This window comes from Arvicanthis niloticus, chromosome 7 (assembly GCF_011762505.2).
Source record: "Arvicanthis niloticus isolate mArvNil1 chromosome 7, mArvNil1.pat.X, whole genome shotgun sequence".
Lineage (NCBI taxonomy): Eukaryota > Metazoa > Chordata > Mammalia > Rodentia > Muridae > Arvicanthis > Arvicanthis niloticus.
In genome coordinates this window covers 45097704-45120777 of record NC_047664.1, presented here as the reverse complement: position 1 = coordinate 45120777, position 23074 = coordinate 45097704, and the positions used below count along the sequence as shown (strand labels likewise).

The window sequence follows — 23074 nt, the reverse complement described above, 5'->3', positions numbered from 1 at the left end:
AGTCAAAGTTGACATTTGTGCTGTCATAATATTTAACTTACTAATTTAGGTTATAATAGACTTTTCATCCTTTATATTTTAAAATAAATGTAGTAATATAAAATTGAGACATAATGGTCTTATTCTATTTACTCATTTTTCTTTTGAAGACAGGATTTACCATGCAGGTATATGCTACAATGTATGACGACAGATTTAGTATTTGAAGATATATATATGTGTGTGTGTGTGTGTGTGTGTATACATATATATGTATATATCTGTGTATCTTACATATACATCATATACATGTACATATTTATGGATTACATAAAAATTCTAAAAACAAATAAGTGGTTCTCAGGCCTTAGCATCAGGTAGACTAACTGCAGATTTTCACTTCTCCCTTTGTTCTACCAAATCCGATCCCACAATCCCACAGTTTTATCTGGAACTCTGTAGCAGACCACCTGTTGTAGTTTCTCTTTCTACTTTACCCCGATCTCCAGGATATCACAATGATCCTCCCGTCTAAACTCCATTCTGTCAGCTCAATGCTTTATTCCTACCCTCAGCTCCAGCAGATAGATACTCCTAAGAATCCACGGGTAGCCAAGGATGCAGGTAGGCTAACTGAAGATCTTAGGCCTCCATCTAGACCTCCAAATCCAATGCCCCAGCCTCACCAGTTTTATCCCCCAACTATGTAGCAGATCACTTAATGCAGCCTCCCTCCCTCAACCCCATCCTTATCTCCAATGGATCACATAGACCCCCCCCTTACCCCATCATTGCTTTATTATAGCCTGCATACACACTAGGCGTTCCCTGTGTAACCTCAGACCATCAGGCCCGGGAAGCAAGTAGGCTAATTGTAGATCTTCATGTCTCTTAAAAATACAACAAAAGGCTTCTTCCTAGCTCTATAGCACATCACATGCTGCAGCCTCAATTACCCCAAGGCCCAATCTACAGGAAATTACATAGCTCCTCTTCTCAAACCTACTTTTCCCCCAGTTCACTCCATTATCCCAGGGCCCTAGTCTATCAGGTATTCTTTGGAAATCAGCTAGCCACTCACACCAGGGAAATGGGTAGACTAACTTCAGATCTTTAATTCTTCCCGGGAAGCATGTACCAGACTGAAAAATATTCACCTCTTCTCTCCTCCAAATCCAACCCTCCAGTCTCCTTTCCAATTCTGTGGAAAACTACCAGCAATAGTGTTCCCTTTCTTTCTGCTCCCATTTTCAGTTGCTCACCAGATCTTCTCCAATCTTCCTCAACTTTTATTCTGTTATCTCATTCTTTAATTCCAGCAGACTCTTTCTGGTAGCCACCTAGCCCAGCTCCACAGAGAAGCATGTAGGCAGGCAAAGCAAGGAGGCTTGTTTCAGATCTCCACTGTCTTTACTCTCTTCCATAAACTGTCCAGGTATCTCAATCTAAGCTTTGTAGCAGAATATGTGTTGTATCTTCTTCTAACACTCTGCCTCCATTCCCAAAGGACTAAGCAGATCCTGGTGGAAGACAATTGCTTTTCTCTTTTTTTTTTTTTTTTTTTTTTTGTGTGTGTGTGTGTGTAAGATTTATTTATTTATTTTGTGTATGTGGGTACACTGCCTCTGTCTTCAGACACACCAGAAGAGGGCATCAGATGCCCATTACAGATGGCTGTGAGCCACCATGTGGTTGCTGGGAATTGAACTCAGGACCTCTGGAAGAGCAGTCAGTGCTCTTAACCATTGAGCCATCTCTCCAGCCCAACAATTGCTTTTCTTACTCCCAAAGACCCACTGGTCTACACTCCCAGCCATTCTAATTCTTAAGTATCAGTTTGCAATACCTAGGTAAATATTTTACCTGTAACACCAAGTTTCTAACTTATCAAGATCACAGTAGAATTTTCTACCAGGAAATATACAGCTGTCACACTCTTCTAAGAACAAGAGGAAACAGCAGAAACCAATGAACCAAACAGCCACCCAACAAATACAAGAACAGACACCAGCATCTAGAATTAAAATCTTCTGAAATCTTGATGTCTTGACACCGATGTAAAAACACAATCAATAACAGCTAGGAATTTCTCTCCTAGAGTCCAGGAATCCTATAGCAGGCTCTGAGTATTGTAACATAGCTAAAGCATAAGACAATGATCTTAAAATAGCCTTTATGAATATATTAGAAGGTCTTAAAGAAAAAAATTAGCAAATATCTTAATGATATCTGTGAAAACACAAATAGTAAAAGGAAATGAATAAAACTGTTCAAGAACTGAAAGTGAAATAGAATCAACTAAAAAAAAAACCAAGAAAATGTGGTAATGAAAAATTTAGGAACTAAACACGAAAAATCAGAGACAAAACTAAGCAACATAATAAAAAATATTCATGATCTGCCACACTGTAAAAGAACAAACTTAAGAATAATAGGGATAGAGAAGAAAGAGAATAAGCCTAGATCAAAGGCACAGAGAATATTTTCAATGACATTAAAGAAGAATATTTCCGTAACCTAAAGAAGGAGATTTCTGTCAAGGTACAAGAAATAATTCAATACACCAAATACACTGAACCTGTAAACAAAGTCCCCTGGACACATAATAATCAAAACAATTATCAGATCACAAAATATTAAAAGCTATTAGAATATCACCTGACTTTTCTATAGAAACTCTAAATGCCAGAACGTCTTACAGAGATGTTCTTCAGACTTTAAAGACTGAATATGCCAACCCAGACTATTGTACTCAGCAAAACTTTCCGTCATAATAAATAGAGAAAATAAGACATACATATTAAAATCAAATTTAACTAATAGTTATCTACAAATCTAGCCTTTCAGAAGGTTCTAGGAAAAAATCTAACCTGAAGAGATTAAACACACACAAAATAATGTAACAGAATATTTATTCTGTTACGTTGTACTCATATTGGAGCTCAGTGATTAGGCAGTAGAAGAGGAGGTAGAGCTGGGAAAGAAAGAGAGGAAGGGGAGGGGAGAAAAACAGGAATGAGAGGGGAGAAATAGAGTAAGGGGAGGAGAAGAAGGAGGTTATCAGCCATGGAGAACCACGGATGGGAGAAAGCTGTCCTGGGTAGCAACTTCTTTCAAAAGTTTAGATATTAGGTAACAACTCTAATTGTGTGGGCATCTTGTTGATTGAGCAGTTCTAAATATTTAAATCCTTTAGATAATCATTAAGCTTTAAAAGTCTCATTTCTACTGGGTACTGCGAGGATGACAGATATTGTCTGGGGTTCAGCTGAGCTTTATGAATACATCTTGGTGGATTGGCAGACCCATCCCCCATGCTGGCATCTTTTGGTTGTCAGGGCCTGCACATCTACATAGCTGGAGCCCTAGTCAGAGCCAAGGAACAGCAGGGAACATGGTGGCTGTCTGGGAACAAGCTGGACAGAGTGCCATTTTCTAAATATCCCCCTACCAAAACCAAACCAAACCAAACCAAAACAACAACAAAAAACCCCATAAGGTATAAAGAATCCTAGACCAGAAAATCAAAAGACATGAATCAAACAGACACATACACACACACACACACACACACACACACACACACACACACCCCACAACACCAAAAAAATAATACTCCCCCAAAATGTGAAAAATTATAACAGGAATCAAGAGACATTGCTCATTCATGTCTCTCAGCATCAATGGTTTCAATTCCTAAAGAAGTAGACACTGACAAAAAGAATGAATGTGAAAATAGGGCCCATCTTTCTGCTGCATCCAAAAACCAAAAATAAAAAAAAAAAAAAACAAAAAAAAACCCAAAAAGCTCCAAACATAAAGCAAAGTTATATATTACCTCAGGTTTAAAGATTGCAAAGAAGTAAGCCACATATTCATATATAATAAAACTTGCAGGGCGGTGTGAGAAGCAGCTGGGTGCTTGGTCAGAACGAGCTTGGAATCCCGGACTGTTATTGGATGGCAGGAGTTCCCTCTGTTCCCAGGCCCTGGTTCTTTTCATTTAGCTTCAGTCCTCCAACAACCCCTCCCACAGAGAAATTTATGACCATCAGTCAAGAGGAATGGTACCTCAGGCTCTCCCACATGCAGATGAGGTATCTCCAAGCTCTCAGGCCAAGCCAATAGGCATTATCTGCTGCCAGACCCTAACCCACCCCAAAACTGTATGTAAGGGCTCTATTTGGGAAAGGTAAAGCACGCTCAAGAATCATCCTGGTGTCCAAGAGTTACTGTCACAAGAGCTGTAACACTTGAGGAGAGCTCTGCTCTCCCAGAACCTGCCTGGGACACCAAGCTGCCTCCTTGCCAGCTAGCTGGCTTCTTATCTGCCCAGCCCGGGCCTGGACCGGCTCAGCTTGGAGAGACAGGTGCAGCACCTGGGAGAGACCAGTCAGCGACAGTGGCAGCGAGCTAGCTGAGGCAGCAGTGAGGGCAGGCAATCTCTCCTCCTGCTTGCACTCTGTGTCCTTGGAACCTGACATCCCGTATCAGGCCAGGCTGGAGACCTACAGACAGTGGAGATGCAGGCCAGAGGCAGTGCAGAGACAGTAGGGAGCCCTCCCTGCTCTCACCCTGTCCCCAGCCAGGAGACCATCGTGGGACACCCTCCAGAACAAGGGACCCACAAAAACTCATATGTTGCTTTTTTTTCTATTTTGGAAAATAATTTGAGGAGTATTGGCTGGCATTAACTCTTCTTTGAAAGTCTGGTAGAATTCTCTGCTAAAACTTTTGAGGAGCAATATGAAAACCTAGAAAGGTAATTTCTTCCTAAAATATATACTACATGAAATCTATCTAGATGAAATCACCAAATAAAGGAGGTAACAGATCCCCAACTGGACATCTTTTGTAGCCAAATGAAGCTTCTAGTACCTGGAATGAATTACATCTAATTGAGTTGTTTTCCTAAAGGGATTCTATGGGGGTCTAAGCAATCTAGGCTGCTGCTAAAACTTAGGTTGCTGTTCATAAGCTGACAGCAGTGCCTGTTGCTGAAGATGACACAGCTACACAAATCTTATAACATGGAAAAGTCAAGCTGTTGCTTCTGTGGACCCTTCACTCCTAACTGCTAGCTTCTTTGTTAAAGAAAGGTACTCTGCACGATACTTAGAGAGAAATGCAAACACCAACTCAGTCACAAACCCTTTCTAAAATGATGCACTGTCTGATAGATACGGTAGGGCAGGAGCGGAACAAAGCTTATGGGACCATCCCACCAATACTTTATTTGACTAAAGACATTCTACGAAATTCAACACACACTGGACACTGCTTGGTCGTGTAAGAACCTTGGACTAGATAGCCCAGGGACTCAGGGTACAACTAAATACTATAGTTCTAAAAACAATAGAAATATTAACAAAATGTCTCCTAGTGATTTTTTGCACTAGTCATAGATCAGTATCTTGCTCAGTAATTGACAGAGAAGTTTTCTTGAGCAACAGAGGGCAACAAATACAGAACCCAAAGCCAAACATTAAGCAAAGAATGAAGAGACCTTAGACCAGTTCACCTTAAAAGGAATGACTCCCTGGAATTACTTCCTTTAGAAGTCAGTTAACCATTCAGAAGATGATGGGAGAAAAAGTACAAAAGCCAGAGGGGATGAGGCTACCAAGAAAACAAAGCACCCTACATCCATTAAAGCTCATAGGAACTCACAGAGACCAAGGTAGCATGCACAGCTTCTAGACAGTTGGAGTCCTAAAGCTGAAAGAAAAGGATAAATGTTCCCTCCCTAACCCAGATCCAATGTCTAATTGATAACCCCTTGCAAATGAAAATATAGTTTCTTCCATAGTGCTCTCACTGGGGAAACAAATTACTCTTAAGTGCAATCTGCCTGCCCTGCAATACATGGCCAACAGAAAATGAATTCAAGGGTATCTTACAGGTTCCTGATCTCATAGTATTCTATCAAAACCAATCCTTTTTGGAAAAAAAAATTATTTATTTTTATCTTTATTTTTTTTCTCTCTTAACCTTACAAGTCCTTTGTAAATATGTTAAATCTTTCAGTTTAATATTTCTATAGTATTCCCGAACATGTGAATGAATAGGTTTTTGTTTAGTTGTTGTTGTTGTTGTTATTATTATTATTATTATTATTATTATTATTATTATTATTATTGAAGTTGTTACACCATCTTATTGCCTTTAAATATATATTTGGGATTTCTATCCCACTTCAGATCACCTAGCTCTCAAATATAAGGCACAGAAAGCACCAGAGCTGGGCAGATATTAAGCCCTCTGTGCTATTTTGTCTATTTCCTTGTGATTATCCCTAACACATCATTGGCATTGTTATGTCCCAGCTGCTCCTACTCCATCAGGCCAGCCCACCTGGCTATGCATTCACAATCCACACTACCCCATGGGAAACTTCTTCCTCCTTGGTCTGTTCCTGGTCCCTGCCTGAGACCTCCTGTCTAGGTTGTAGGCATCTTTATTAACCATTCATGGATAACTTGGTTCACATAGCATGTCCTTGTCCATGGTAACCAGATCTTGGGACAGTATTTAGTATTTGAATACAGAAAGGGACCAGACCAATCCTCAACAGGATTCCATAGCATGCAGCATCTTGTGGAGTGTCTTCCTTCCTTCTGATTGTTTATTTGTTTGTTTGTTGTTTCCAATTCTGACCTGTTCATTTTTGTTTTATTTTATTGTAGTTTATCTTGAAATAATGGATCAAATATAAGTCTCTTTCAGTGATTTTTTTTTCTTCAGGCATTTTGTCATATTAACTTAAAACTAACATAATAGTTACATGTACATAAATATACGATATGGGCTATAGATAAATTTTAGCAACTTTAAATAGCTTTCAAGTCAATTATTAAATGAATTTAATAATTCATTTTCTCAGTCTTCCTCAACAACTTATTTAATGGACACTTAGGATATACTAGACATCATTGATCCATGCAAGGACTACAATTTTGTTTTGCATTGTTGTTTGGACCAACACTATTCTAAGTGATTATACACACATTATAGCAACATTTAAAAGGAAGGATTGCTATTAAAAGTCTGGTTTATCATGTCAGTTTGAGTAGATATTTGAGGTAGATGGAACACTGTCCCCAATTATTTGCTTCTTTGAATTTCTTCATCACCTTGGCCTCATCTGAATTGCTATGATCCTTATATGTGCTGTGACTCTTATCATGGCCACATGATTTGCTGTACTAAATAGTGCATATGTAGGTATCACAGTGTATCAGGTCTGGGTATAAGTCTTGAGATACTTCATATTTTTTCCCTTCAATATGCTTTTGCTATTAATAGAAAAATAGTTTTCTCTCATTTCTGCCCCTTTGGCCTGTGTCAGAGAACAAATGTACATGGGGCAGAGTTATTCCAATCAGGTACAGCCAAAAATGCAGGTTGAGTCAAAGACATTCAGCTGAGCCAAGACTAAGCTGTACAGTTTTCATTTAAGATTGACTTCTGTGAGGGTAAATAGGTGTTTTCAGCTACCAAATTTGCTTAGTACTTTAGTTAGATTTCCTGTGAAGATGATAAAATATTCTGATGAAAACAATTTAGTGGAAAAGGAGTTTATTTCAGCTTACAGATATGACCCATCATAGCCAGGAAGTCAGAGAGGTGGAAACTTAAAGGAAATTTTAACCTTGGAACTGCAGTCATTAACAAAGAAGAAAGTCTGCTAGTCCTTAAATCATTCCCTCCACTCTGTCATAGTTTAGGATCCCCTAGTTAGCAAATTGTCCCAGCCACAATGGACAAGAATATATATATATATATATATATATATATATATATATATATATATATATATATATATTCAGCTAGAATAGCCTTAAAATGAGCAGAAGACACCTTCACTAACATCATATTATAAGTAACAAAGTTGCTATTTTAACATCATCTCTCTTATTCTATCTTATTTATGAAGGTTTTCAGAACTGAAGAATGTTGGAGAGATGTCAATCATGACAAGCTTTAAACAAGATCTAGGGCCTGGTTGCATAGCAGTTTGTTCTGAGACTGAACATTTCATCTTTCTGGGAAACTTAAACCAGAAGGTAAACTACTCAACATATCTTCATGAAATCCCTGAGATAACCAGATTCAGTAGGCCCTTCCATCCCAACAGTAAGCAATAATGTTGTCAGAGAGTTGCTCGCAGATAAACCAGGCTTCCAAGAACACTCTGAAACCAGACTAGAAGACTGGAAGAAACAAAGAGTAGCTGAGCTACCTAGACAAAGTTAAGATCAACTGAGCCACTTAAAAAGTAAACTCTCCAAACTGTTGAGCTGCCTGCAGGTTGTTCAGTGTGCTTCAGGTTCCCAGCTTTGTCCTTGCTGGGGTGGCCTTTGGTGATGCAGCTGTCTTTGAGTCATTTATATTTCTCTAGGCAACTTCTCACCCATAATCTTATAAATAACTCAAGTAAAATGTGTATGCTCACTAAGTTGGTGCTATCTATGCTTTGGTTTATCATGGAGTCCCAATCGGGAGTGAATGGATGTGTATGTTGCATCTCCCCAAAGAAAAGTCTTGTCATACAAAACAGATGGTTCAAGAGGTTAGAAGGTATTTCACACAAAATTTCTTCTTCCATAATATTAATTATGACAATGGAGAGTTAGAATTACAGTGGCCATTTGACTTCACTGAGTGCATTAAGAATGGATTTTGAGAAAAAAGATCATGATTAAGTCTCATCACTTGATTAATTATAATTACACATGTCTATATATAACAGATCTGTGTTTTATAAATATGAACTTATTTAATCTTTGTAAGACCCCTACATAATAATATGAGTGTTTATGTTTAGGTTTTTATAAAAATTGCATAGACTAAGTGACTGTGCTGGTGTTAATTATCAACTCGATAGGTTCTGAAATCTCCTAGGAGACAAGCTTTTCATGTAACCCTAAGGGATTATTTAACATCTGGGCATGCTAGTGAAGGGCTATATTTATTTGGTAACTGATGTGGACAAATGAACACTAGACATGCTTTCACCACATGATTCTGGGCTTGAATCAGGAGCTAGATGCAAAAGAAAAATCTAGCAGCAGAAACTTTCATCACTCTCTGCTTCCTGACTATAGATGCAGTGCAACCAGTTACTACAAGCTCTGGTTGTTTTTGCTACCATTCATGACAGTCTATATCATTAAACTATAGCCAAAAACATTTCTTTTTCCCTTCAGTTAATTTTGCCAAGGTATTTTATCACAGCAAGAGGAAAAGTAACTAACAGTGACTCCAAAACACAATCTGCATTCTTGGAATTGCAACATTCTGGTGCTGTCAGACATGCTGCCTGCTCACAATCCTGATTAGGGGTTGTGATTTCTCATTGTGTCCTTAAAGAAGAGGAAACTCTTGTTTGTCCTCAAAGAAGCATCTGTTTCTTCAGCCTTTATAAAAATAATAACTAGTCCTTAATTATTCCTCAAAGGCACCACTTGCTAATGCTGTCACATTGAGAATTTTGCTTCAATATGTGAATGGGGGTGAGAAGTAGTCTATACCAATGCTATTCTATGATAGAACTTTATACATGAGGTTATCATTTTTAAAAATTTATTTTATTTTAAATACATTGGCATGAGTATGTCAGATCCCTTAGAGCTGGAGTTATGGACAATTGTGAGCTGCCATGTGGGTGCTGGGAATTGAACTCTGGTACATTGGAAGAGCAGACGGTGCTTTTAACCATTGAGCTATCTCTCCAGTTCCAAGGTTGTCATTTTTATGAGGATATAATTTAAGTACAGGTAAAGGAAGTAACTTTTTGTGGTGACACTTTTATTAAATGGTACAGCAAGTTTTCAAGTTACCATGTCTATGATATTACCATTTATAACAATATTTTTAGTGTGGGTCAACATGCTCTCTGTTGCTGACATTGTGAACAGGTGGTGTTTTTCATTATTCACTTCAGTTTATGCTGGTAAACAAAGCTGTATTTTTCCATTTAATTTTACCTGTTGTCAACTGATACCTGGTTTAGATCTTAAAGCACATGGGAGTTGAAATTTAACCCATCTCAGCAATATGGGGAAAACTTGTGCAAAGACTAGCAGCTTATAAATCATTATGAAATATAGGCTCAGACCTTACTTGTTTTAAACAAAGAGCAATGTTAGAAGAAAGAAAATCTTGGGCCATAAATTTAAAATGATGTTAGACACTGGAGCTTTCTATGGAACAGATGTTCTGGAGTTCAAAAAGTGTTATGGTAACTACAAGCTAGACCAATAATATTAGACACAATTGCTACAAGAAAAGTGAAGATGTCAGGAAAGTTACGGGTTGAGAGTACATTCCATTTATAGGAGCCTTGAGGTAGCTGCTAGACCTTGATCAGGAACTAGAGAGTTTGACCTTGATGCACTCCAAGTAGCTATGGATAAAAATCCTCAACAATAAGCACTGTAGATTTTTGCTTAATGGAACCTGGCCATAAAAGACAGCTAGACAACAATCATCCACAGATGGGAGGCATGTGAAACTTCTCTGGTGTGATCTTGAACTACACAGATGTAATCCCAGCAGTGCTTGCAGAAACAAGCAGGCTCTGGCATGATAGGTCTTCTAGTCCTTTGTGCCATTACTTTTATGCTGATTATTTTCCAGTGAGCTCTATAAGAATATCAGGGCTCTTGACATAGTTTGGAGGTTATTTGTGCATGTACTTGGTATATGCCTGTGGATGGAGTTGTTCTTTGATAACTTGATACAAGTTAGAGTTAGTTATCTGGAAAGAGGGACACCAATTGAGAAAATGCCTTATCACATTTCTGGTAGGGAAGGAAGTGGAGCACTTTTATTGATTAATTACTGACTGTGAGAAGTCTCTACCCAATATGGGTTGTGCCACCGCTGGTATGTTCTTGAGTAGTATAGAAGAAAGCGGGCTAAACAAACATGACAAGCAAGCCACTCCTCCCTCAACTCAGTCTCTAGATTCCTGTCCTGGCTTCCCTTCCTGGGGTACCATAAGATCAAAATGAAATAAACTCTTTGATTCCCAAGTTTCTTTTGGTCATGGTGTTTATCTCAACAATAGAAACATACATAAATGTGAACTTACATCACTTTTATATCAATATAAATTCAGATTACTGCTTTTACTGCTTTGCCTAGTTTTTTTTTTTTGCTTGCTTGTTTGTTTTCGTTTTTTTTTTTTTCTTACAGAGTTCTTACTGAACCCAGAGCATGTTATTTTAGTTAGATCAGCTGCCCAGTAAATGCGTGGGATCTTCTGACATCCAAGGATGGAGTTTGCAGAACCATGAACCCCCAGTTACCATGAATAGTACTTTACACAGTTACTGGGGATCTGAACTCAGAACCTCATGATTACATAGCAAGCATGTATCTACTCAGTCATCTTCCCAGTCGGTTGCTGTACCTTATTGATATAAGATATAGGCAGGTGTGATGAGGTCAGCAGCTATGACATCTTTCTTCAGGGTCAATAAGTAATACTAGATTTACAGGTACCAATTCATAATTATATTTATAGAAAAACTACTAAAGCACCAGCTTTGTTTCAGGACTCTATGGTCTTGGGTATCTCAATGATAAATTTATACGATAAAATGCTTGTAAAACTGACATTGTCCTAATGACTGACGTTTATTTGAATTCTGCTGTTTATATATACATCTTTCCCAATGGCTGAGTGTAAAGAATGTTGAGATTAATAATTAGGGAATCTAATTGAATGGTTATAAAATTTAGGAAATATTCAGGGTGCAGATACAGGATTCAGACAGGAGGACTGGATCCCTTTTATGAGTGGTCAGAGTGTCATTAACCATCTATGATAACCCAGGAATATGAAGCCCCACCCCCATCATGCTCTATGCCAGCTCAAGAATTGCCCAGGAACAGAGCTATACTAGGGTTTTTAGCTGGTGCTTTAATGTGTCAGTTTTTGTGTATGTCAGAAACTTTGCAAAGAGCATAAAGTTCACACTCTTTAAGCACTGACTTTAACAGGACCCACAAGCTCATTATTACCTAATTATTTCTTTTCATTATTTCTTGTGAAGTAAAAATAAAATTGTGTAAGGAACAATTCTGTACAAATGTGAAAAAGTTCTCTGTCAAAGTGAGTTTTCTGTTAAAGGGAAAAGTGGGCACTATGTTTCTGAACAAAAAGAAATACATCAGCAACTTATTTCAAGGATGAAAGGAAAAACAGAAAACCAAGATATATTGATATGTACAGACTGATACATGTATGTAAATAATAAATAGCTACATATAAATATACAATGTACAGAAAAATATTTTTAATACATGACTACCTGGGCTGCTAATACTGGTAAACTTTCCAATCTGCTATTAACCTTTAAAATGGCTCAGTAGATAGTAAAGTCCTAGGATAATATTAAAAATTCTGATTGCGTCCTTTAAGAAGTGAGGTAAAAATGAATCTAAAGCAGAGGTAGAAAAGGATGAAGAGGAATAAGACAAGACAATAAAGGAAGAGAGAAGGAAGGAGAAAGAGAGGAAGGGGAAGAGTGGGGCATGGAGAAAAGTGAACAGTATGGGAGAATTCCATGATGCTGAAAGAATTCAGACCAAGTAAGGCAGACACACAGCTTACAAGGAGCTGTAGAGTAGAACTTTAATTCATAGATTATGAAAAAAATATTTTAAGCATGGTTTTCCTTCTTTTACTTCATTCTTAGAGTTAATTCCTAAACATGCAGTTATTCAAGTTTTTTAACCACTTTTAATTTCTTCCTGAAATTATGGGACATATTTGAAATTAAATTTGAGCATAACCTTCATATCTTTGGCATTTTTAGGTTCTTAATAATGTTTAATCTCATGGCAGAATCACTAATAAGATATATTGCATAACATGGCCAAATGTACATAGCTGTGGAAAAGCTGAATACAAATTGAGTTTTTAATTTTGACTTCTGATCATGATATAATGAAATAATTCAAAATTACCCTCCTGCAGTATGCAAGAAAAATGAATGGATAAAATATTTGAGGAACTCATTGAACTTATGAGACAATATACAATAAAACACTGACCACTGAAAACAGAGAAAGTGAGGCTAGGCTCAAACCTGCCTTCACTTTACTTTAGTTTATTTATCTATCTGTCATCTATATAAATATTTATTTAGTTATGAATTGTGCATTGACATTGATTGGCTGATTGCTCTGTGCGAGTGAATGTGTATGTGTCCATGCACTTGTGTGGGTGGATGAGGAGGAGAGAGAGAAAGGGAGGGAAGAGGTGGGAGTGTATGTGCATGGGGAGGAGCAGGGAGGAAGAGAGATGGGAATAATGATTGGGAGAGAGAGAGAGAAAGAGAGAGAGAGAGAGAGAGAGAGAGAGAGAGAGAGAGAGAGAGGAACTGAATCTAGAAATAGGTGCCACAGTCAACCTCAGGCCACTTGCAATTGCTCCTTTTTGTCAAAGACTGGGGTCTTGTGAATCAAAGCTGAGTCAGCCCTGGAGAAAAGTGCCCTCCCTCCCCCTAAGCTACCACTCTAGCTCCATTTAGGTTTTCAGACAAGATCTTTGTTGTTCCAGCTGTTCTATAACTCACTATGTAACCTTGAACTCATGGCTGGCAGTTCTCCTTCATCAAAAACTTATGTTCTTGGGTTATAGATGTGAGCTACCACACACAGTTTCTACTTTTAACTGGAGGAAATTTCTTCTGAGATGCAATCAGGGAAATCCACTATATGAGACTTAAGAGAAGAAAAAATTAATTTTAGCAACTTTAGGCAAGCCCTATATTATGTGCCTCTGGTGCATGCGTGTTTGTGTGTGTTTGTGTGTGTGTGTGTGTGTGTGTCTGTCTGTCTGTCTGTCTGTGTGGTGTTTATCTAACCAAAATGCACCTCACAAGCACTCATGGTATTATATGTCAACCAAAATATTAAAATAATGAACTTTAAAAAGACAGAATTTCTAGCTGCTTGATTTGAGTACTGTATACTCTAGACATGTGTGAGATTATCACAATCTAACCTCAAATTATGTACAAAATTAATTGTAATTAATAAATAAGTAGAAAAAGAATATCTATGGTTGAATGCCCAAAGGACAGAAATCCATGGGAAAATGCAGCAAGTACCTTCACTTGGCTCTGAAGTCTGGACCGGAAGTATGTACTCCTGCTTCTAAAGATAATTGTACTGATTTTCAGGCTTTGCTGTAACATTCTGTTTGTATGCAGAGTGAAGAGCAGGCACAGTCTAAGCACCAGATGCTTCCATGAAAAGAAGCAGCATGAGGGACGTGTGAACCCCATGATTTCCAAATATTTAAAGTTGTACATAGCAGGGAGCTCCCAAAAAGAGAGACACACTGAACACACAGGCTAACAGTCAACAGGATCCATTATCATAATAGTCGTATGGATAAAATTTCCCTAGAATATATGCCATTCTTTCCTCTCTCCTAAAGAAGAAACACAAAAGGACAAAACTAAAGCCAAGCACTCTTTAAAGGAAAAAGAATCTATCACTCAAAGGGCACCATGACCAAGTCACTTCTCAAAAGCCTCAACTCAGAACAGCTGCTGCATTGGGTATCTCCCTTAAACATACGGGCTTTTGGAAGACACCTGATATCCAAACAATAACATTTATGAAATACTTTGGTACTTTGGAAATGTTGGAGAAAAGTTCCCCTAGAGGAACTGAGTTAAAAATGACAAAAATGGGTAACTATAGTAAATCATGAAGTGTAGTGAAAAAAGAGTATTAAGGAAAGAATAACAAATAGATGTCGTAATAATACTTTCCAGTGAAACGGGAACTGGTGAATAGACAAATATAATTTCATAATGAAACTTCTCTTCACTAATCATGCCTATTCATTTTTTGTATTGACCTTTAAATTTTACACATTTTTAGAGAAACCCAGTGCAATGAATGTGTTATCTCTTTTAGAGTTGTTGGCCAGTGAGATCCATCCCAGAAAATCCCTCCCAAACATTACAGGCTATTGACAATACTAACAGTTACCCTACAGAATGTGACAGTAAGACCCTGTTATTGAAGACCTACATATTTTAACCATAGAACACAGAAATGTTAAACGTGTACTTACCTAAAGGCCACCATTCCTTCTGGCTATCTTTCATAATGCTGGAAAATGCTATGCTTGATACAAAAAGTAATCATTGTTCATAAGTAATCATTGTTCATACCCAGCTGTGAACCTTATAATCTACAATAATGACAGGCTGGAGAGACATGCCTGCTGGTGTAATAGTAAGAAGAACACAATGGAAGTGACCAATTACTTTTACTTAGGATTAAGGTCTGGCCAACAAAAGGAAATGCATACTTAACACCCTTACTGGGGCTAAAAACATGTGAATAGACAGGGCATAGGCCCTATAGGAGAACCTACTGCAATTACTCTGCTAAAGGGGCAGAGTATGAAACTGACTCCTGACTATATCACTATAACCATAGATTAGTACATCTCTCAACCCTCATCAGAGACGCATCCTTTAGCAGTAGATGGTATTTAGCTAAGAGACCTAGAACTGATCACGGCACTGATAATATTTTTAGTTTTGACTGAATCATAATTCATTACTATAAAATTAAAATAAAATCAATTATAATTAAAATATAAAATTTAACTGTATGTAAACTATTCAGGCATGTAATTAAAATCTATGTATATAAATATAATGAAATATGTAAATGAAGTAAATTTATTTAAATGTATTTAATTTATGTGTGGTATGTATATGTATTATATATCACATATGAGTTTTATATATGGTAATGTAACCACAGTATTGGTAACATTGATATTTATAATACATTCTCTCTAGTTCATATTTAATGTCATGAATACATATTAGAAAATATTAGGTATCTACCTATGAGGCAGAATATCAATTGCTAACTTGGCTGGCTTTAGAAACAATTAGGGGATAATCTTTGCATATCTGGAAGGGATTTTCTACATTTGATGAATTTAAGTGGGAAGCCTTATCCTAAGCATGGTCAATGTATGAGCTGGGCTTCTAGGCTGCATAAAGAGAAAAATCTAGCTGATTAACAGCATTCACCATTCTCTGAGTCCTGACTTGTGGCATAGTATGGACATGTTCTTCCTGATCCTGCTGCCATGCCTTCCTCACCATGATGGAATGTATACCCTTGAACTATGAACCAAGATAAACCCTCTTTCCCTTAACTTGTTTCTTGTCAAGTATTTGATCACAAAGATAAGAAAAATAGGTAAAAATTATTAAATAATTAAATACTTAAAAATAACAATAAATATATACTACTAAAATGTAATACTATATTTAATAACAAATGTACTTATTTATCCAGTGTTAAGTACTATTTTAGTACACCTTAGTAGTATATTAGAACATGTTTGATTTTCCGTTTTTTTAAATTGCTAATAAGATAAATTAAAGTTTATATTGTGATTTTTATTCATGAGCATCATCTTGGCTGGCTCTGGAATCAACTAAGAGACAAGCCTCTGGACACATCTATGAGTGACTTTCTTGTTATATAATTGAAGTGGGAAGACATCCTAAATCTGTATGGTATCATCTATTGTTGTTCCAGATATAAGGAAGTTCATGAGGAAAAATTTCACTGCTGACTTTATCCATGTTGTCTGCCTTGTTGGTACGTCCACCTTTGTGTTTAATGTTTGAAAATCATCTGAGGTGAGAGGCTCTACAGATAGCGGCTTCATGAGTTTTGGTGGATGCATCACTGTAAAAGTTGTTGAAGATATAGCCACTGCTTCGATATAATTTCTGTTGAGAAAGTCTATGAGCATTACAGCTCCTTTCAGGAGGAAGGTTTCGCCTGAAGTCAGGGACAAGCCTGCTGAGTTGAAAAGTATTGTGTCTCCTACTGGAACACAGACCTAAGAAAAACCTTCAGGCAAAGGTATCACAGCAGAACACAGAAGAGGGGAAGGTGACCAGGAGAAGGGCAATGAAAACCAGGTTTCAGGATGATGCTAACTACATTGAAAAATCACTTGCAAATTCTGTCTACATGGGTATCCAGGCAAGTGTGGATAAGAGGACACTATGGGAATGTCAGAGAGTGGTGTTCTTATTTTATTTCATATTATATTTTGTTTGCTTTCAGCTTGCTGAGATAGCACTTCATTGTGTAGCTCTGCTTGTCTTCAAATTCTGTGTATAACAGGCTGGCCTTGAACTTCCTGCCTCTGCCTCCTGCATAATAGGATTACAGGTATGTGCCACTCTACCCAGCCTGTTGTGCTTTTAAGTTAGGTATCTTAAGCTGCATGGCAGTGACACCAAAGTGACATTTTGAAGCTCTCTAGTCTTAGAAGACAGAACTATTGTGAGCCAGTCGGTGTTCTGTGGCCTGGCACTATTCTTTCTACACCACAATGCTTTTTCTTGCTTTTGCTCCCACCCCCAAGAGTTCTATTTTCCAGTAGGCTTTTCTTTTTTTTTTTTTTTTCAAACAAAAGGACTTTCATTATAGTTGATTAGCATTCAATGAGTAATCCTTTGGTTCAAACCCCACTTCATTGATTTGCAGAAGTGCACAAGGAAAGCCAGTGTGAACAAATTGAATTTGACACTAAAATAAGACTCATATGTCAGGCTTTCAATGAAAGCAGCGCAAGAGAGGCAGAGCAAAGAGGCCAAGTTAGCAAATAGCCCTAGGCATAGAGCAGGTAAATGTGTTTGAAAAGCAGCAGGCAAACATCTCTCCATAGGGGCCCTGAAGTTGGAGGCAGACCAGGACCTGAAGCATCTAGAGGTTTCTCTGTTGGAAAGGGGAGCATAGAAAGCAGGAAACAAAACTTCCTTTGTCACAAATATGGGAAAAATCCAAAGTACAGAGAAAAGCAGTGATAGAGGGATCAAAGTGACATATATCAAAACAATGCCATCCTCAAGCTCAGCCTATTTCAGTAAGTTGGAGCTAGAACAGCACCTTGGAGCTATTATGACTGCAAGTGGTTATCACTCCCTCTCGCTGCTATCTCCAACCATAGCCAAGGCTGCTTATTCTTATACACAAAGTTGTCTGCAAGTGAGCCATTCCCACTTTTTAGTGTTCCATCTACTCGTTTTATATGTTATAATAGTGGAGTTGAATACTACAAAGATGACATTTTGAGAATTCCAAAATATTTATTACTGGATACTTATGAATAATCTTAGCCTTTTGACCTAAAAGTATCAAAATATCTCAAAGCTCAGAGATTTATAGTAAGAGCAGGGAGAAAGTTCATGAAAGCCAGAGGTGGTAGAAGAATCCAGCATTTTTTTTTTTTTTTTTTTTGGATATAACAGGATAGGTGCAAATACACACTTACAGGTGTGGCAGCAAACACAAGTTCAAACCAGACAAAGCCTCACACTGAAAAGGGGAAGTTGGCAAAGTCCCTCCCCTAACCAAGAAGCTATTTGTAACTGATACATGCTTGGAAATGGAAAACCAGTTTTCTTCAGTGGAGTGTCACTTACTATACCAAACACACTCCAAGGCATTCATGAAACCTAGGGTTTATCAACCAACACATAATGGGCTGTGTGTGTGTGTGTGTGTGTGTGTGTGTGTGTGTGTGTGTGTGTGTGTACATATTTTTGTTTTGTTTGGGAACTTTTGTTTTATCAGTCTTTTGTTTGTTTAGATGTTGAAGTTCTGTTTTGGATTTTGTATTTGAAGATAGAGTGAAAGTGGATGGGCAGGGAAGTGGGGAAGATCTGCGTGTAATTGGGGAAAAAGGAAAACATGATCAAATTATATGAAAATATTTTTTAAAATTGACATAATGTGTTGTTCCTTTTAAACAACCATTAGTGAGATAGGTATTTTTGATACCTGATTTTGAACAGAGACCTATTCTGAATTTTCCAAGTGATGAAAATATACTATTTCACCAACTATAACTAATTATAACTACTAAATTACAGAAAATGTGACTTCATTTCCCTTTGTTTGTTAATACACAAGTTATTTTAAGCATATGTACTAATCATGTTCTTTATTAGTATCAAACCCACAGCTACTAGTTCATTATGGTTCCCAACTCTGAGGAGCCATTCAAAGTCATAATTTATTCCTTCAATATAAATGCTAGATATGAGGTCGACTTGAAGAGACCTTTTGGTTTGTTTTCTACTTCATTCCTGGGGATTATGTTTCTAGCTGTGAATAAATTTTTCCCATAACAAGATAAAGTAAGAACCACATTCTAGACTTGCACATGGTGGTGTGTGTTTGTAATCTTTATACTTGAGAAGTGGAGGAAAAAACATAAAAAGATCAAGACTAGGATGAGTTAGATGACACCCTTTCTCAAATAAAACAAAGAAACAAATAAACAAGTCATGTATATGTCTCATTTCTGTAGAGATTCACCCCAGCCCTGTTCAGTGCACACATTGTAAAACTCTTCTCTAGTAGAAAGAACATTCAGGCAAAGTGATACTTGAGTTAGATTTGCGTTTTAATAAAGAATGTCTAAAGGGACAAACTCCAGCATAAATTGGAAGTCCGTCTGGCATCTATCTATCTATCTATCTATCTATCTATCTATCTATCCATCTATCTATCTATAGATGTGTTAATTAATCTATATGTAGAAAGTTTTAAAAAGATGTAGATTAGTATGGTTACTCAATTATGAAAACTCTGAAATTTCGTGATAGTTTATCTGTGATCTTGTTACCTGTGTGAGTTGATCTTTTGTATCTCTACAGATATGAAGTCCTAAAGGTGAGGAAAATATGCTGTAACTCCAAGTCCACAGCTGAAGACATCGAGGGATAACTGGTGTGAAGACTGGCATCTAAAAGTGAATTAAGAACTTCTGAATTGAATAAGAACACCTCTTTGCTCTAAAAATCAGAACCAGAAGTTTTCATTCATCTATCTTTCTATTAATCTACCTTACACACCTGGGTATTTGAATGGTAGCACTCACATTGAGGGTGGGGCTTCTCCATTGAGGCTGTACACAAGTCCTCTGCAGAAATACCAGTGTGGGCACACCTAGCAAAGCATAATTATTCTAATTAAGTCTCAAATTTTTTTGTTTTTTTTTTTTCACCAGAAGAGGTTTGATGCCCATGACTACTAATGCAGTAAGAATAACCAATATGAGACAGAGATGTTTTGTCCAGTTTCTGGGTATCCTTAACCTAGTGAAGTGAACACATAAAATTAACTACTAAAATACATGTTAAATCCCAGTACAAAACGTCTTTCTTTTATGTAAAAAGATGATGGGATAATGTTACTTACAAAAGAGTTTTTTTTCCCTCATAGTTTAGAGGATAATTTCCCAACTTGTATGCTAGTTTATTTTTTTCTCCAGATGTTAGAAGCTTGGCAATAACCAGATAATGAAAAGAATCACAGAAAAGTAGGAACTTTTGAGAATTCTAATATTTATGCTATCTTCCCATTTACTTCCTAGTCTCCCTTTTATTTATAGATAGAATGAGGAAAATGCACACATGCAGACATCCTTGAGTAATCATAAAAAAAAGTCTATTTCTTCTGAAACTCATACTTCCTTCTACAGTTATGGAGTCTTGGGATAGAAGACTATGGCCTATTTCAAAGCTTATACTGAAGATGTGCAGAATAGATAACAGCTAGCCAAAACTGTCAGAACTATAAGTCTAGTCTGAGTCTAGAGAATGACAAGTCTACCTTAAATCACAGGAGAGAGGACACAAGTGTGTAAGTCTCAGAGTTACTGTTACTATGTTCACAGTCTAACTGCAAAACTAAACTCGTGAGTGGGTATGAATATGAACAATGTGCTGAGTCACATCTCTGGGTTAAGAAATGGCAAAATACCACAAGACACTATAGAAAAAACACCTGTGATCATGATCGAACTGAGGTAGGCTTCTAGGGCAATAGGCAAGAGTCAGTGAGTCTTTTATTGTTTGTTTGTGACAGGAATCATACTTATTATTTTTGTAATCAGTTTTAAGGTAAACAAATACTCAGTTCCATCATGATACTTTCAAACAGGTGCTCCATCGTGCCGTGCTTATATTCAGCATTCACAGACTAGGCTGACTCTTGAATACTATGTAGACACTGAGTCTGCTGAGAAGACCGAGGAACAATTCCAAGAGAGAGCAGCTGAGTACTGTGGATTATTTAGGGAAGCTAGAAGGTGGCATGACTATCACAAATGCCACATGGTAGAGTAGTTTAAAGGTAAATAAGGAAAGATATGTTAACTATAGATTGCCAAGCATCATTTAAGCCACCCAAAAGATTTCAATAATTTTTTCAATGGAGTGTTTTACATTTGACCTTTTTCACTTATGTGAGAACAGTAGTCAATTTAAGTCAGATGAGTCAATGCTTCTAAAAAACCCTTAATGGTTTCTATTTCACTAAAGATAAAATGCAACTATTGATACCAATATACTATGTGCTTTCTCTGCTTTAACCTTTTCATGTCCTGACAAACTGTCCTTTCAATTACAACAGCCAGTGATGAAGCCTATCAGCTAGCCTTCAAGTTTAAGTAAACTCTTGATTCAGTATTGTTCCTCTAGGGTTCCTGAAAATCCTCTTCCAAATTTGTGTCCTGTTTACTATATTCCTGAAGACCTTTGGTACAACATAACAAAACTTTCTTTGATCACATGTATCAGTTCACTGAAGCTACTAAAACCAGGTACCTCATAGACAGTCTTACTGAAGAGTGTTTTTGTCAGATAGGAAGCCTAAAATCTATAATATATTCATTGGCTGGTGAAGATCTGCTTCCTATGGCGTAGATGATGTCTTTTTATTGTGTGTCTTTATGTAGAAAGTTTCATAGAAACCCTTGTAATTACATTTATGAAGGAATTAATTCACTCAAAGTTTCCCCTTTGATAAGTCTGGTGATAGGTAATCTTCACTGTCTCATTGACTGGGTTTGAAATTGCCCAGGAAAGGATTCTCTAGGCATGTCTGTGAGAGCCATTCCTGAGTAACTAAACTTAGGTAGGAAGGCTTAGCACCTAATCCCAAAAGTGGATAACACTATTGCATGGAATGAGGGCCCCAAGTGAATGAAACCATTATTCATTTCTCCTAGATGCCAGGGTGTATACATGGAGTTTAGCAGAAAATTTTGGGAGTTAGCTATATCTGTCTGTGTTGGACTAGAAAGTTGGACTTAAGTTATCATGCTTAGTAGCTAAGCATCCTTACCCACTGAACTATCTTTGTGACACATTTATATGCCAGCATGATATGTCTCTACGGACGTCTCTCACTCAGCATCCCTTCCAGTCAAGTTCTCTAACTTGAAAGACTCAGTCAATAAAGGAGGGTTTTCATAGCCTTAAAATGTTTCATCAAGAAAAAACAAATCTCATGAGAGATACATGTTTACACATCAGTACATAACATGTCTTCTCTTCAAATAACTTATTTGATGAGATCAGGGAGTATGTTATGTTGCCTCAAAATCTTATAATATGCTATTTGGCATTAGTTTTTGAGGTAGTATTTTCACTCCATCAAAAGCACCTAGAAACCTCCAGCCAAAGCTGATAAAGATCAAGTTATAGCAAGATGAATCAGCTAATAGCTCACAGAAGTCTGTTACTCAACCATTAATTGCAACATGTATAAATGTTCCTTTTCGTGTTTCCATTAAGTCACATTCCTCTTAAGATACCTAACACAGATTTTGGTGGAATTTTTTCTTAAGGTCATAAGACTAGAAAAGAAAGACAAAAATTACACGAGGAATAGAGGGAAAAAATAAATAAAAGGTTATTTTGTTTGTTAAAGGTCAGTCTAGTTGGGCCCCACACATTGATTTTTCTCAGCTGTTAGTTAAACAAGTCTCAAAAATAAATGTATTACAGGCAATGGTGTGTTTGCAACCATCGAGCTGAACCTTAATTCCAGAATGCAATCAATATGGCTTTGTGTTTCCATAACAGAACATGAGCAGAAAATCTGTGATTGAGGCATATGTGTTTGTGGGGTTGCTGATATTTCAAGCCCATGACTGCTATGACAAATGATACCTTGCTTCCAATCAATAACTCATAAGCCACAATTTACTTTT

General features: G+C 37.2%; 1 long non-coding RNA gene across 2 annotated transcripts in view; it reads left to right on the top strand.

The window, feature by feature from the left end:
- Positions 1–19857, top strand: part of LOC143442965 (uncharacterized) — a 127657-nt gene extending 107800 nt beyond the window's left edge. The window contains exon 3 of one of the 2 annotated variants that reach the window (XR_013111591.1): positions 19731–19857. This is a non-coding gene — a long non-coding RNA (uncharacterized LOC143442965). Of the gene's footprint in view, positions 1–7915; positions 8040–19730 lie in introns of those variants that run through there. The other variant, XR_013111590.1, reaches the window with a different exon arrangement.
- Positions 19858–23074: the final 3217 nt, after the last annotated feature.